This window comes from Pleurodeles waltl, chromosome 6 (assembly GCF_031143425.1).
Source record: "Pleurodeles waltl isolate 20211129_DDA chromosome 6, aPleWal1.hap1.20221129, whole genome shotgun sequence".
In the NCBI taxonomy this organism is placed as follows: domain Eukaryota; kingdom Metazoa; phylum Chordata; class Amphibia; order Caudata; family Salamandridae; genus Pleurodeles; species Pleurodeles waltl.
In genome coordinates, this window is record NC_090445.1 from 350,872,019 (window position 1) to 350,886,977 (window position 14,959).

Sequence of the window (14,959 nt, forward strand, 5' to 3'; positions counted from 1 at the left end):
CACTCCCACGCCTTCCTCCAGGTCCACCCCAATTGCACCTAAGAAACTTTTCCTATCCCGTGTTGACCTATTTGAACCCACTGGCACACCCTGTCTCGTCCCTAAACATGCTCACCTCCTTGCCCTGTCCACTCCTCCCACGTCACAGCCCGCCCCTGTCCGCCCTTCCAATTCCCGTGCTACCTCCCCTGTTAGGAAGAGATCCCGTGCTGACCCAGGAACACCTGCCGCACCCCAGGCCAAGTCCATTCCACCACCTGCTGTGACAAAACCTAAGCCCCCTCCACCTTCCAAACTTGAAATCTAAGCCCCCCAGTCATAAATCCCGACCCCCCCACAACCCCTTGCCCCTGTTCCCTGATGTGCCTGGATGCCCCACTGTTGCCCCTATGAGAGGGAAGTACCATTGCACTTGTGGGAGTCAAGTTGGGGCCATTGTGGCCCATCGGACTTCTTTTACTATGAACTGGCCATTGGCCTCCTATGCACTTCTGTTGCTCAGAGAGCACAATAAAGGTTAATGTGTGGCCTGTGTTGTTTGAGGCACACTCTGGATCCGCAGTCTCTTGTTTCATTGTTTGGGGGTGTTCGGCAAACGTATGTACTTTGGGCAGGTTGGATTTGCCTTGTGTCGGATAAGTACCTCTTGGTGTCGGGTGTATGGCATGTGCTGCTGTGAAGGGTTGTGGGAGCATTGCAGGGTGGGTGGAGTTGGCGGGTATGTAACTGTGCCCTTTCTTCCCTTGTTTAGTAGGTTGCGGTACTTACAGTCGTAGTCTTCGTCAGCGGTCTAGTGCTTCATTATTTGATGGGGGGTAGGGCCTTTCCGTCGGCCTGTGGGCGGGCTCTGCCATCGTTGTCGGCACTCCTCTGCTGACGGTGAGTGGTTTTCAGGATGCCTGTGTTTCAGTTGGTTCATTATTTGGCGGTTCGGACCGCACATCTGTTGGCGGTTGTTACCGCCACCCCCGGCAGTGCGGTGTTTACCGCTGTGTTCATAATGAGGGTCAATGTCCCCAAGGGTTCTCTGAAACAAGCAATAAAATCATCTTTGATTCCATTTGTCTTAATTCAAACTCTCCTATCGCCCAGCCTGGGACCTAATTTAATCGATCTGATCCCGTAGAAGGTTAAAGTGCTGCAGTCTCCTCCTTGTACATCCCAAAAATGTTTAGCCAAAGGATAGGATCTGTCTTGATTCTTGATGGCTCTAAGATGTTGCAAGAACCTGATCTTCAATTTATGAATAGTGCTGCCTACATATTTCTGCTGGCAGCCACATTCAATGGCATAGATGACATATTCAGTTTCACAGGTAATTCGATCTCTAATCAAGCACTTTCTTCCTTCAAAAGTTTGGAAACTCTGCACATTTGCAACATATTTACAGGCCTTACAGTAACCACATTTCCAAAATCCCATGCTCTTTTTGGTCAACCATATTGTACTATTTTTATTCTAATTTTTGATAAATAGACTCTTATTCAAATAGTCCCCTAATGAGCAAGTCTTCCAATATGTGATTTGTGGATGTTGACCAATTTCCCCTTTTATATGTTGATCTTTTTGTAAGACATGCCAGTTACATTGCAAAATATTCTTAAGTGCTAAATGCTGATTATTGTATTCCAAAAAGAGTCTTGGAGGGGATGTAATTGTTATTATGTTATCATTGACCAACTGATTTTTAAAGAGCAATTCCTCTCTTGTTTTGCATTTCACTCTGTTCTGGGCATCAATCAAACTTCTGTATGGATTTCCCCTCTCCAAAAATCTTTGTGTCATAGCCATAATTTCCTTTTCAAAACTGACATCATCCGAGCATATTCTGCGAGCCCGCAGTATTTGACTATATGGTATACTCCATTTTAGTGCTTTCGGGTGCCCATTGTTACCATGTAGTATAGAGTTACATGCAGTGGGTTTTCGATACACCGAAGTCTCTAATCTGTCATTCTTAACCTCAAGCAGGACATCTAGAAACTCAATTTTGTTCCTTCTCCATGTTGTCTCAAGGTGAATATTGAAATCATTGTTGTTATGTATGTTGAAATATTCTTGTAAGGCATCTTCATGGCCGTCTCATATGAGGAAGAGATCATTAATGTATCGCACCCACAATACTACCTTTTCCATGTGGGCACTGAGAGCATCCGACCATGCTACTTCTTTTTCCCACAATCCCATATAGAGATTTGCATAGGTGGGAGCAAAAGATGCCCCCATTGCTGTAGCTTGCTTTTGAAGATAATGTTTGTTATTAAATAGGAAAACATTGTGCATAAGACAAAATGACAACATTGACATTAGCATTTCAGTGTGTTGAAGAAATTCTATAGGCTGTGTCTTTAAAAAATACCTACACGCCTCCATGCCATAATAATGTTTAATCGATGTATATAGAGAGGATACATCCATTGTGACCATAAGATAGTTGTTTTGCCAAGGAATATTGTGTATTTTGGATAAAAAATGTGTTGTGTCACGTAGGAAGGATGGCAACTCAGTTACAGATGGGCATAGAAAGAGATTCAAATATCTCAAAGTGTTTTCCAAAAGAGAATTAATCATGTTCACAATTGGTCTCCCCGGAGGATGGCATTTATTTTTATGGATTTTAAGTAAAAAGTAAATAAACTGAGTTCTTGGAGAATCAATTTTTAGATATTGGCATTCCTCATGTTCCATAAGCTGATTTGTCAACCATTTGTATAACATCCCATGATAGGTTTTTTGATAATTTGCAGTTGGATTCATTCACAACCTCTCATAATGGTCGCCATTTGTCAGTTGACGCTGAGCTTCCTTTATGTATTCTTCCGCATCTCATGACGGCAATGTTGCCACCCTTGTCTGATTGCTTGATAATGATGGATTTGTTCTCTTTAAGTTGATTCAAATCATTCCAATCTTTGGGAGTGAAGTTTCTTTATCTGTAATTTCATACATAATTTATAAATGTCTCCTACTACAAATTCATGGAAATTATCAATTAAATTTCCACTGGGCAGCTGAGGGTTAAATTTACTAGATGGTTTCAAAGAGCTGGCTATAGACAAATCAGTAGTGAGACCCATCATCTCTATTTTTGTTATGTCTGTATGTTCGCTTGTTCGCTGGTTTGAATAGTCTGATTATCCATTGAGTTCTCATCCACTAAATCATCCACTTATTATATATATATATATATATATATATATATATATATATATGTACACATATATATATACATTACCATATATATATATATATTTATATATATATGGCAACCGCCACTAGGTAATGTATATATATACGTGTATATATATATATATATAAATATATATATAAATATATTTATATATGCAACCCTCATCACCGGCCACTCTTTGCCTGTGAAAACAGTGGTACACCGTCAACTCCTCATGAGATCCAAGTACAGCAGCAAAATGGAATGCAACATTTTTATTCTTTTCACAGTGCATTAAAATTAAATATATAAATATAAGATAGAGAAAGAAAAGACGAGGTGGCAAAAAAAGGATCCTTCGATGGACAAGTGAAGATGACACCCAGCAACAAACGCTATTGACAGACAGTAGGACTGTAATCAATTTGTCCACAGTTCATTTAGATATTGAAGACGAAAATAATTTATCATTGGGTTTATCATTTTGCGATATCAGTGATTTTGATTATATGCAAGCTAGAATTGATCTGTTTCTATTCATTAGAAAATTAAAACTGACTAAATTACACAGACTAAGGGGTGATAAATCCAAATCTACAATTGTATCTGACACTGAAGATATTCAGCCAAATCTGTTGATAGAAGACATTGCTTTATTGAAAGAATTGTGTGAATTAGAAGTGAATGCTTTAGTTTCCATCGATAAATCCCAAATAATAAATAGATTAGAAAGCGAGGGAGTGAGTTCGATCAAGAAGGGGGCTCATGTTTGAAATCTAGATCAAAGATTAATCTGCCTTATCTCATAGACCAATTTGCAGAAATTATGATTCAGGAATTTAAACGATTTAGCAGTGAAACGTACACATGTTGCTACACGGTACACCCATACTTTGCAGAAATTTAAAAACAATCCTGAAATTGTGATCAGAAATTCTGACAAGGGCGGCAATGTGGTGATTTGGGCAGTTAAGGATTATATGGAGGAGGCATATAAACAGTTGAATGACATCTCCTTTTATAAGCGAGTTGATAGGGATTATGTCAATAATGTTAAAAATGAGTTTCATAGAAATCTGTGGGAAAGTAAGAAACAAGCATTAATCAATATGGATGAATAACATTTTTTAAACGTAGATTATCCTAGACTACCAGTTTTCTATCTAATTCCTAAAATTCACAAGAATGCCCTGAAACCACCAGGGAGACCCCAATGTAGCCGCTCAAGGAAGTGTATTTGAGTTTGTATCTCAATATATAGAGGTGTTTTTGCAACCTTTGGTGACGAGCTTGCCCTCATATTTGAAATATACGACAGAATACCTACAGCGGGTATTTGATGTAAGTTGGGATTCTAACATGCTCCTCATGACTTTGGATGTTTCTGCCCTCTATACTGGTATTCCACACAAGGAGAGAGTCAGAGCAGGAGAACACTTTTTAAGAGTCAGACCGGTCAAATTCTATAAACACAGCAAGATGTTAATTGAAATGATTTATTGGTGTTTGTACCATAATATCTTTTTTTTCAACAATGAGATTTTTCAACAACAATGCAGGACTGCGATGGGAAGTTGCTTCCCTCCAAGTTATGCAAATCTGTACATGGGATGGTGGGAAGAGCAGGTACTTAACAATCCTCCTTTAGATCAATGGAACGAACAAATTGTCACGTGTCTGTGTTACATAGATGATATTTTTGTCATATGGCAAGGTAATGAGGAGAGTGTGAGATTGCTCATCCAACAGATAAATTTGAATGATCTGAACTTGAAATTTGTTGGTAATATACACACAAGTGAAATAGAATTTCTAGATGTGAAGATCATTATCAATCAAGACAAGCTAGAAACCACTATGTACAGAAAACCAACTGCAGGCAACAGCATATTACACGCCACTAGTTCCCACCCCCTTCTGTTGAAAGAGAGTATTCAATTTGGTGAAATTGTGCGAGCTAAGCGAATTTATAGTATCCATGAGTACTTTGAGAATGCCCAAGCTGAAATAAGTGCGAGACTTAAAGCAAGAGGTTATCCAGATAGAACCTTAGAAAGCGCAAAAAGGAAAGTGAAGAATCTAACTAGGGATACACTTCTGTTTGGCTCCAGGGTCCTAAAGGTTAAAAATAGAGATGAAAGATCTGATATGGTTAGATTTATTACGACATATAATGCAGCGCATTTTCAGATTAGGAACATATTGCACAAGCATTGGCATATATTACAAAGTGATCCTGTTATTGGCAAAGCGATACCTAATGCGCCCTCAATAACATACAAAAGAAGTAAATCTACACGTGACATCCTAGTTAAAAGGGACATCAGGACTGCGGTCATGCAACCACGGTGGTTCAAACAACAAGATGGTTTCTTTAAATGTGCAAAATGCAAAGCGTGAAAAAACGGAGTAAACATGAACTTTTTACAGCTAGGAGAGAAAACTATACATACCATTAAGGGCCATTACAGCTGTAAAAGTGAGTATGTGATATATATTTTGAGATGCAGCTGTCCTAAAATATATGTAGGCAGTACCAAATTGCAAGCATTTAAACACATTTTACAGCATTTGAGAGCCATACAACATAATGATGATTCTTATCCGGTTGCACGTCACATGCACCGTCACCATGCTGATAATTTGCAAGATATAAGATACAGCATTATAGATGGTATTCCCCATGATATAAGAGGTGGTAATAGAGAACTGAAATTGCGCATGTTAGAATCCAGATATATTATCAAGTTGGATGCTAAAGAACCGAATGATTTGAATGTTCATGAAGAATTGTCAATACATATCAAATAGTTCAGTATTCGCACATATGTACAGACATGTGACATTATTTGGCACTGTGCATTCAGTATATTTATATTTTGGGTACCTCAGGGGTATTATATAGTGGGGTCTCTTGTTGCTCCACAATTTCATCGAAATATCAGATTGTTACTGTTATTTACAATGAGGGTGTCATACATTGTTTGATACATTTTTTGATTGTTGTTTTTTTTATTTTTATTGTCATGTTCCTTGAAAGTTTAGTCCATGTGATTATGTAACCACATATCATCGTTGTATGATGCGATGTTACTCACAAGGTGGACAATTATTTCTGAGGTTAACAGTTATTAAAAATAATTAATTGTAAATATATGATAGAAGATATAAGGGTTACTTAAGTACTTTTCGCATGCAGTAGATGTATTGTGCTGTTGTCAGATGCCTAGATATTATGCTTTCGAATCATGTGATGTAATATGAGGTATAAATGCAAGTGTTAAAATGGCGACCACGAGGTTGACAACGGCAGTTTCATGCCGAAACACGTTCCGTAGTTCGTCAATAAAACTTATTTACCAGTGCTCTCGGAGTGCCGATCCCCTACTTGAAGTTGTTGGAGGCGTGTGAATATTTTAGACCCCGGCTGTCAGGTGCAGCTGAGTATGCTGCTTCGAGTGCTAATATATATATATGTCTATATATATATATATATATATATATATATATATATAGACATATATATATATAATCCACAACAGATGGAACAATCTCCATCAGACGGCTGCACTAATCCCTTGATCGTCTCCAAATCGTGAGGACAAAGCAAAGTTCAAAGTTGAAAATTGAATTTCATCAGTTTTATTCCATATAATATTGTCACAGTTTCCTGCACAGAATGTCAACGCGTTTCGGCAAACGCCTTCTACTGGACAAACTTGGCCAAAAAAAACGCCATCTTATATACATAATTAAAAAAGAAACCCATCATTTGTTTCCATTTCTTACTGGTGCAAACTAATGGTGCGGCCATCTTTTAACATGCAAATGACTCAAATAAACCTACATTGTGATAGCAAAACATTGTTTTAGCAGTATTCACATATAATGTTATTTTTAGCCTGGACACTGATGAAATGTGTAGTCCTCACAAGAGCCATCAATCATCATAATGAATGCCAACAATACAATAAACTGAAGGCCATTAATTTTCAATCTAATTGATTTGATACCCCGTAAAAAAAAAAAAGCAAGAAGATATATCTTTATCAGCTCAATGCCGTATCATGCTTAACGCATCTAAAACATATATATTATTACATATTTAGAGACAATATTGTCAGTTATTATTGATGAATCATTTTTAAATGTTGTTAAATATTTTTAAAAATTATTATTCTTCAGTATTCATATTTTTAAATACTTATAAATATTTTAAATATTGTTAAATACTTTTAAATATTTTACATTAATAATAAATACATTCATAACAACTGAATAATCATTGTCCTGTAATTAAATATTCAAAATGACATCGATCATTCTTCAATTCACAAAATGTATGCAATTATTATTTTCCAAAAATCGTAATTTAAAAGTAATAGTAAAATGTCAAATATTATAAATATTTATAAATGATCTGGCTATCTTGTTAACCTGAGCTAGGGATTTTAGATGTGGAGCCTTTTCATGCAATTATATCATGTATTCCAACCCATGTGTGAGGGCATTTTATCCTTTGAATCCTAGATTTACCCTCACCATTCAAAGTGTTTAATATTTCTAACACATGAAAAATGATTTTATTAAGTAAGGCATGATATGCTGATTTTTAATCCTTCATTCACAATTAATCTATGCATGTAATAAAGACAAAAGGGCCACTAAATAAAGTGCAAAATGCTAACCATCAAAACCACTTCTATGTAAATCATGTAAATATCACATATTAAAAACAATGATGGAAAATTCACCTCTTCACCTACTATCTTATAAATAGAAATAGAAAGAAAAAATCACAATCAAAAATAAAAATTAAACAGATATTATTTTGTGTTTCTCAAGGCAACATGAAACATATATATATATATCCTGCTGTCGCTTGTACTTTACCTCAATGACACATCAACCTCATAGACACAATCATGGGTGCACCAAACATCTGATCCCTGTAGACATCCATTGACTGCACAGACTGTTTTTGAGTTCAGTGGAAGGTGAAAAACTCCAATCTCTGCAAGAAATTTTGAATAGGGAGTGCCACATACATGTGTAGGATTGTATTAGATTAATACAGTGTTATTGTAATGTTTCTTTAAGATTGATTCTTTACCATGACATGGTGGTGTTCTGGAAGGTTGGGGTTGTCATGGTGGTGAGCGTCATTTTTGGTAGCTGATCACCAGAAAAGCCTGTCTTTCTGTGCGACTCTGTGTCATGGGTTTATTCATAACAATAAACTGTTTTTCTGACATCTACTTAATTTCCCTGGATAATTGGATTCCCCCTACTACAACATACTAACGTTTCTCTACCATAGCAATAGTATGATTGTAGGTATTTAGCCGGTGATTGTTTTGGAAACACTTCAGTTTTTGGCACCCTCTAAACCAGGCCCTAAGGCTCTCCGTTAAGGCTGAGCAGATTTGCTGTAAATGGTGTGGTGGATACACAGACTCCTCTGGGTCCACAACTACCCATCCCCACTATAAAGACACTGTTATTGTACTACAATTGTTTAAGATGGAAGAATCTTTAGCAATAATGCTCTGTACCAGATGGCTGGCCATGCCATGACAGTCAGTCAACATTTTCTACGTTTCTCAAGCACTATTCCCAAAAGAGTTTTTAAAATATTTCTTTAACTTAAAATAATTAGTCATTAAGTGCTAGGATTTTTTCGCCAGTGTCCTGTGCATGTGGGACATCATTGTCTTCTTCCACCCTGGAATCGCCACATTGGTGTGAGGGTCTTACAAAGCCAAGTGTCAGCTGTACTGTGTAGGTCCACTGTCTAAAACCACAGGGCCTCTTTACGTGGCTGGCGATCTTAAGACCGCCAGCCTCGTGGTGGCAGTCAGGACTGCTGCTGTTGTGGTGGTATGACTGCCACATTAAAACCTCTGCCGTCTCTGGGATCACCGACGGTGGGTAGAGGTCGCAATCTGCCAGGGCAGCTCTGCCCTGCAGATTACAACCTCATTCTCTACCAGCCTTTTCATGGTGGTTTCACCACCATGAAAAGGCTGGTGGAGAAAAGGTGCAGGAGACCACAGGGGGGCCCCTGGACTGTCCATGCCCTTTGGTATGGGCAGTGCAATGGTCCCCCTGCCCAGTATCCTCACAATGTTTTCTTTCTTCTGTTCAGACAGTGAACATTGCAAGGGTGCTGATGTACACTGCAGGTGACAGACAGCATTGCCACCGACTCAATTTTGAGCCAGAGAAAATGCTGGCTCCTGTTTGCCGCTAGGCTGACGGGTGAAAACCTCAGTTTTTTGCTCATCAGCATAGCTAGAAACATCTAATAGGTCCAGCGTGCTGGTCGCCACTATGGCGGCAGCCACCCTGTCAGGAGTTTGGCGGACGGGCTATCCTGTCCACCAAACTCTTAACCCCTTCCCTGCCAGACCTTTTCCCGCTCCTGTGCCAGGCCTTTTTTTGCCTATTTGGGGCAGTTCGCGCTTAGGCCCTCAAACCTTTTTGTCCACATAAGCTAACCAAGCCAAATTTGCGTCCTTTTTTTCCAACATCCTAGGGATTCTACTGTAGAGGTACCCAAACTTTGTGGGTTCCCCTGAAGGAGGCCAGGAAATTGTCCAAAATACAGGGAAAATTTCGTTTTTTTTCAAAAAAATTGGAAAAAGTGGCCGCAGAAGAAGGCTTGTGGTTTTTCCCCTGAAAATGGCATCAACAAAGGGTTTGAGGTGCTAAACTCAGCAGCTTCCCAGCTTTCAGGAACAGGCAGACTTGAATCAGAAAACCCAATTTTTCAACACAATTTTGGCATTTTACTGGGACATACCCCATTTTTGCAATTTTTTGTGCTTTCAGCCTCCTTCCAGTCAGTGACAGAAATGGGCATGAAACCAATGCTGGATCCCAGAAACCTAACCATTTCTGAAAAGTAGACAAAATTCTGAATTCAGCAAGGGGCCATTTGTGTTGATCCTACAAGGGTTTTCTCTCAGAAAATAACAACTGAAAAAGAAAAATATTGAAATTGAGGTGAAAAAAACATCAATTTTTCTCTACGTTTTATTCTGTACCTTTTCCCTGCAATGTCAGATTATCGAAAGCAATATACCGTTACGTCTGCTGGACTCCACTGGTTGCGGTGATATATAGGGCTTGAAGGTTCATCAAGAACCCGAGGAACCCAGAGCCAATAAATGAGCTGCACCCTGCAGTGCGTTTTCATTCTATACCGGGTATACAGCAATTCATTTGCTGAAATATAAAGAGTAAAAAATTGGTATCAAGAAAACCTTTGTATTTCCAAAAAGGGCACAAGATAAGGTGTTGAGGAGCAGTGGTTATTTGCACATCTCTGAATTCCGGGGTAACCATACTAGCATGTGAATTACAGGGCATTTCTCAAATAGATGTCTTTTTTACACACTCTCCTATATTTGGAAGGAAAAAATGTAGAGAAAGACAAGGGGCAATAACACTTGTTTTGCTAATCTATGTTCCCCCAAGTCTCCGGATAAAAATGATACCTCACTTGTGTGGGTAGGCCTAGCGCCCGCGTCAGGAAACGCCACAAAGCGCAACGTGGACACATCCAAATTTTTGAAAGAAAACAGAGGTGTTTTTTGCGAAGTGCCTACCTGTAGATTTTGGCCTCTAGCTCAGCCGGCACCTAGGGAAACCTACCAAACCTGTGCATTTCTGAAAACTAGAGACCTAGGGGATTCCAAGGAGGGGTGACTTGCGGGGCTCGGACCAGGTTCTGTTACCCAGAATCCTTTGCAAACCTCAAAATTTGGCTAAAAAAACACATGTTCCTCACATTTCTGTGGCAGAAAGTTCTGGAATCTGAGAGGAGCCACAAATTTCCATCCACCCAGCGTTCCCCCAAGTCTCCCGATAAAAATGATACCTCACTTGTGTGGGTAGGCCTAGCGCCCGCGACAGGAAACGCCCCAAAGCACAACGTGGACACATCCAAATATTTGAAAGAAAACAGGAGATGTTTTTTGCGAAGTGCCTACCTGTAGATTTTGGCCTCTAGCTCAGCCGGCACCTAGGGAAACCTACCAAACCTGTGCATTTCTGAAAACTAGAGACCTAGGGGAATCTAAGGAGGGGTGACTTGCGGGGCTCAGACCAGGTTCTGTTACCCAGAATCCTTTGCAAACCTCAAAATTTGGCAAAAAAAACACATGTTCCTCACATTTCTGTGGCAGTAAGTTCTGGAATCTGAGAGGAGCCACAAATTTCCTTCCACCCAGCGTTCCCCCAAGTCTCCCGATAAAAATGATACCTCACTTGTGTGGGTAGGCCTAGCGCCCGCGACAGGAAACGCCCCAAAGCGCAACGTGGACACATCCAAATTTTTTAAAGAAAACAGAGGTCTTTTTTGCGAAGTGCCTACCTGTAGATTTTGGCCTCTAGCTCAGCCGGCACCTAGGGAAACCTACCAAACCTGTGCATTTCTGAAAACTAGAGACCTAGGGGAATCCAAGATGGGGTGACTTGCGGGGCTCGGACCAGGTTCTGTTACCCAGAATCCTTTGCAAACCTCAAAATTTGGCTAAAAAAACACATGTTCCTCACATTTCTGTGGCAGAAAGTTCTGGAATCTGAAAGGAGCCACGAATTTCCTTCCACCCAGCGTTCCCCCAAGTCTCCCGATAAAAATTATACCTCACTTGTGTGGGTAGGCCTAGCGCCCGCGACAGGAAATGCCCCAAAGCGCAACATGGACACATCCCATTTTTTGAAGGAAAACAGTGCCTACCTGTGGATTTTGGCCTGTAGCTTAGCCGGCACCTAGGGAAACCTACCAAACCTGTGCATTTCTGAAAACTAGAGTCCTAGGGGAATCCAAGGAGGGGTGACTTGCGGGGCTCGGACCAGGTTCTGTTACCCAGAATCCTTTGCAAACCTCAAAATTTGGCTAAAAAAACACATGTTCCTCACATTTCTGTGGCAGAAAGTTCTGGAATCTGAGAGGAGCCACAAATTTCCTTCCACCCAGCATTCCCCCAAGTCTCCCGATAAAAATGATACTTCACTTGTGTGGGTAGGCCTAGCACCCGCGACAGGAAACGCCCCAAAGCGCAACGTGGAGACATTCACATTTTTGAAAGAAAACAGAGGTGTTTTTTGCGAAGTGCCTACCTGTAGAATTTGGCCTCTAGCTCAGCCGGCACCTAGGGAAACCTACCAAACCTGTGCATTTCTGAAAACTAGAGACCTAGGGGAATCCAAGGAGGGGTGACTTGCGGGGCTCGGACCAGGTTCTGTTACCAGAATCCTTTGCAAACCTCAAAATTTGGCTAAAAAAACACATGTTCCTCACATTTCTGTGGCAGAAAGTTCTGGAATCTGAGAGGAGCCCCAAATTTCCTTCCACCCAGAGTTCCCCCAAGTCTCCCGATAAAAATTATACCTCACTTGTGTGGGTAGGCCTAGCGCCTGCGACAGGAAACGCCCTAAAGCCCAACGTGGACACATCCAAATTTTTGAAAGAAAACAGAGGTGTTTTTTGCGAAGTGCCTACCTGTGGATTTTGGCCTGTAGCTCAGCCGGCACCTAGGGAAACCTACCAGCCCTGTGCATTTTTTAAAACTAGAGACCTAGGGGAATCCAAGATGGGGTGACTTGTGGGGCTCGGACCAGGTTCTGTTACCCAGAATCCTTTGCAAACCTCAAAATGTGGCTAAAAAAACACATGTTCCTCACATTTCTGTGGCAGAAAGTTCTGGAATCTGAGAGGAGCCACAAATTTCCTTCCACCCAGCGTTCCCCTAAGTCTCTCGATAAAAATGGTACCTCACTTCTGTGGGTAGGCCTAGCGCCCACAAAAGGAAATGGCCCAAAACACAACGTGGACACAAAATATTTTTTCACAGAAAACAGAGGTGTTTTTTGCAAAGTGCCTACCTGTGGAGTTTGGCCTCTAACTCAGCCGGCCCCGGGAGGGGGGGGGGGCAGAAATGCCCTAAAATACATTTGACCCCCCCCACCCTCCCAAACCCCCCCTGCCTACGGGGTCGCTCCCCCTGCGTGACATTGGCGCCAAAAAACAAATCCCAGGTGCCTAGTGGTTTCTGCCCCATTGGGGGCAGATTTACTTAAAATCGGCCAATCTGTCCCCAAGGGGTGCAGAAATGGCCTAAATACAATTTGCCCCCCAGGGGAGCGACCCTTGCCTGATGGGTCGCTCCCCATCTCTAAAAAAACAAAGAAACAAAAACAAAAACACAAAAAACAAATTTCCCCTGGCGCCTAGAGGTTTCTGCCCCCCTAGGGGCAGATCGGCCTAATAATAGGCCGATCTGCCCCCCCTGATATGGCCTAAAATAAATTCCCCCCCCCAACTCCCCCCCCCCGGGAGCGACCCTTGCCTACGGGGTTACTCCCCCTGCGTGACATTGGCTCCAAAAATCAAATCCCCGGTGCCTAGTGGTTTCTGCCCCCTTGGGGGCAGATTGACCTAAAATCGGCCAATCTGCCCCCAGGGGGGCAGAAATGGACTAAATACAATTTGCCCCCCAGGGGAGCGACCCTTGCCTGATGAGTCGCTCCCCATCTCTAAAAAAAGAAACAAAAAAAACCCACAAAAATAAAATTTGCCCTGGCGCATAAAGGTTTCTGCCCCCCCTGGAGGCAGATCGGCCTAATAATAGGCCGATCTGCCCCCAGTGGGGGCAGAAATGGCCAAAAATAAATTGCCCCCCCCAGGGAGCGACCCTTGCCTAAGGGGTCGCTCCCCTTGCGTGAAATTCACGCAAAGAAAAAACTCCCTGGTGTCTAGTGGTTTCTACCCCCCTTGGGGGCAGATTGGCCTCATCAAAATAGGCCAATCTGCCCCCAAGGGGGGCAGAAATGGCCTAAATATAATTTTCCCCCAAGGGGAGCGACCCTTGCCTAAGGGGTCGCTCCCCACCTAAAAAAAAAAAAAGTAAAAAGATTTTTTTTTATTATCCCTGGTGCCTAGAGATTTTTCACTGGAGATGGGATTACTGGTAAAACCCAACCTTCTTCAGTGGGATGGTATTCTGGGAGAGCAGAGCATGAATTCAGCGCCCACAGAGGAATTGGCTTTTCTTCATCCTTCAGTCCGCACCGAATAATCAGTATGATAAATTTAGTTAAATCAGCTTTGCAGATTGCAGCACCAGGTAGATCAAGATCCATGTCCTCAGCCTCTTTGAAACTTTCTGGTAGACTGGGACGTGTTGATGGCTTGCAGTAATTTTGCACACATTGGCAAGGCAGTTCGGTTATACGTTTTCAGCTTTGTTTATTTATGCCTACAGCTGACACAGCTTGTTTTCCAGCAGCTACTTTATTGGTACAGTCTTGAAAAAGCACCATGGCAGTATCATGTGTGCTGGATGTTCCAGACAAAGAAGAGCTGTCTTCAAAATCAAATGCATGCATTGCACTACTTTGTAAACCCTCAAGCCACATTATGCCTGCTCCAGGCATAATGTATGCAAGGAGAGCACTACCCCGTTAGAGGGGTCAAAAAAATGTCACAAGGAAATCTAAGAGATTTCCTTGTGCCATAATTTTCAGCACATTTAACGCCTCCTCAGAGCATGCATTAAAAGGGGGCATACCATTATTTATAATGGGCCCCCATGTACTCTACAGGAGTAGCGCCAAAATTTGACAAAATTGTCCCCTACCCTGCGCCATGGTGCAACATATTTTAAAAATGGCGCACACATGGCGGAGGTAGGGGAATGCTAAGGGGCGCAAGAAAAGTGGTGCTGCACTAGGTGCAGCGCTACTTTACTTAAATCTGCCCCAAATCCTTTAAAAATTAAC